The following is a 2,936-nucleotide window of genomic DNA, read 5'->3' as shown; positions in this document are numbered from 1 at the left end:
CATTGTGGAGAGTCGTGTTCATTCTAACATAGTATCAGAGTCATGCCTTAAACTTAGATATGTCAATAGAATCCTCAAATGTCGAACAAAGGACTCCAAAAGAAAAAGGAGTCGAGGTTCGATTAAGGGGAGGCGTACTTTGTTCGAGGGGAGGTGTTGGATAAAAGTCTCACATCCGCTAATTTAGGGAATGATCATGGGTTTATAATCCAGGAATACTATCTCCATTGGTTTGAGGCCTTTTGGGGAAGCCCAAAGAAAAACCACGAGAGCTTATGCTCAAAGTTGACAATATCATACCATTGTGGAGAGTTGTGTTCATCCAACACAAAGCAGGTCTCGAAGGACAAGCACCCCGACACATGGCCCAAAGCCTATGTGTGTGTCAAACCAGGTTCTTGAACAAATTCTTAGGGCGAGCTACAACCTATCTAACTTCACCTTCTTACCTTGTTCTTGCACAAATTCTTCAAGAATGGATTAAAGCTCTTGTATTATCATATGTATGAGAATTTGGCACCTACACATATGTAATCAAACCCAATGAAAGCACTTTAAGAAATCATATGTTTGGATCTAAATGGGTTTCAAATTGTAAAACCCAATACAAATCAAGTTCTTTATGAAAGCAAAAAATTTCAATGGGAGGTTCCAAATGTTGTATAAATACCACGACCAAAATGATGTTGGAGTTTACTGAAATTGTTAACGGCTTACAGATATTTTTATTATTTTAGTTTTTTTTATATATATTAATTTTGTCGATTTTGTTTATATTATGGTATATGATTCTTATACAAGTCCGACCTAAGTTCAGTTGGTAGAGCGGAGGACTGTAGTGGTTGAAGAATCCCAAAGCCATCCTTAGGTCGTTGGTTCAAATCCGGCAGGTCGGAGTTTTTAAAAGTTTAATACCTATGTACTATTGATATTAGTTTAAATTTTTAGGTATTTTGTTGAATGATTATATATTGTGAATATAGATAATTAACTATATGTTGGTAACCTTTGAATTGATTCGTTGCATATCATTTGCATGTTTACCAAGGGTTGGGTAGGTAGTAATTATTTTAGGTGATAGCATCACAACTTCCGGTGCAAAGGAGTTTTGAATTTATTGCACAACTAAAAGTTTATATGTGATAACAATTTAAACTTGTAGGTCATAATATCCATGCAAGTATTCCCAACTATTTTTTTTTTTTTTTTTTTTTAACAAATCAAACAACCTGAATCCAATAAAGGGTTAGGTTGTGAAAATTTTCGGGTTAGGTTGGGTTACCAATCCAACCAACCCGAACTTTTGGGTTGTTCCAAAAAATTCTCTCAACCCGACCCGACCCATGTACACCCGTAACTTGTCTGATCGGTTGGGCTTTATGCCATAAAATCTCGTAGTTAAATATTTTATTTTTAATAATAATTTTGATTACTTTATATGCAATTTAACACTATTTATAATATGATAAATCTAAGGTTATTAATGTAATTTTGAACAATATGTAGTTGACAAATGGGTGGATCATGTTCAAGAAATAATCTAATGGGTTTAGGTATATGGATAAAGTTTGGTGTTTAACTGTGAGATTCTACCTCGGTTGGAAAGGAGAGTAGAACGAAACATTCCTTATAAAGGTGTGGAAACCTCTCCTTAACAGACGCGTTTTAAAACCATGAGGCTGACGGTGATACGTAACAGGTTAAAGCGGACAATATCTGCTAGCTGTGGGTTTGGGCTATTACGAATGGTATCGGAGTCACACACCGGGCAGTGTACCAGCGAGGATGTTGGGCCTCTGAGGGGGTGGATTGTGAGATCCCACATCAGTTGGGAAGGGGAACCATACATTCCTTATAAGGGTGTGGAAACTCCTCTATGTCAGCGAGAACGCTGGGTCCCGAGGGAGGTGGAGTGTGAGATCCTACATTTGTTGGAGAGGAGAACCAAACATTCCTTATAAGGGTGTAGAAATCTCTCTGCGCCATCAAGGTGGATTGTGTGATCCCACATCGGTTGGAGATGGGAACCAAGCATTTCTTGTGGAAACCTCTCCGTACCAATGAAGTGGATTGTGAGATCTCACATCAGTTGGAGAGGGGAACCAAACATTCCTTGTAAGGGTACAAAAACCTCTCCGTGCCAACGAGGACGCTTGCTCCAAAAGGGGGTGGATTGTGATAAAATAAGTCTACCCTTATATTATTTTTAAGAATTATCAAGATTGTAAACCACTCGTAAAATGTCACAACCAAAATTCTTTGGTATCAATTGTTGTGACGGAAGCGGAGGCAAGATCGATCGTACTCACACACCCACAAATATAAATTAAACAAAGAGACACAAAGATTTACATGGTTCGGAAGTAAGAAATTTCCCTACATCCACGGGTGATAGCTAATCCCTAACCAAAGTGTTTACAAGTGTATCTCACACTCTCACACTGCAAATTCTCTGTTACAAAGTTCTTCCCATTGCCTCGGGTCAAATACAAAATGACAATGACTCCACATCTTAAATAATGTTAGACAAACTTTTATATAAACATAGCAATACTAATTCTCATATATGAATCAAAGCATCACTAGAGATGATTCAAGTACCAATATGAGATAATGTACCAATATGGGAGATAAACCAAATGAATCCAATAGATCCATGAATCAAAGCGGGGAATGTACCAAAAGTATTAATGAACCAAGTCTTGAATAATCTCCACCTTGGTAGAAGATCTCCAAGAATATAACTTATTTGGCTGCCACCAAGTCAACCAACTACTTTTCAGGAGTAACTACCTTTGTCAACATATCCGCGACATTATTAGCGGTTCCAATTTTCAATAAACAAATGTCCCCTTCATCAACAATTCTCGAACAAAATGAAATCAGACATCAATATGTTTTATACGAGCATGATAGACTTGGTTCTTCGACAAACA

At 37.4% G+C, this 2,936-nt stretch overlaps 1 non-coding gene across 1 annotated transcript; it reads left to right on the top strand.

The window, feature by feature from the left end:
- The first annotated feature begins 801 nt into the window (after positions 1-801).
- Positions 802-897, top strand: TRNAY-GUA (transfer RNA tyrosine (anticodon GUA)). Its single transcript has 2 exons — positions 802-839; positions 861-897. It is a non-coding gene; the product is annotated as a tRNA-Tyr (tRNA).
- The last annotated feature ends 2,039 nt before the right edge of the window (positions 898-2,936 follow it).

The sequence above is a fragment of the Cucurbita pepo genome, chromosome 2 (assembly GCF_057944985.1).
Source record: "Cucurbita pepo subsp. pepo isolate OVF chromosome 2, ASM5794498v1, whole genome shotgun sequence".
Taxonomy (NCBI): Eukaryota; Viridiplantae; Streptophyta; class Magnoliopsida; order Cucurbitales; family Cucurbitaceae; genus Cucurbita; species Cucurbita pepo.
The sequence above is the reverse complement of the archived record's forward strand: the minus strand, read 5'-3'. Positions and strand labels throughout refer to the sequence as shown.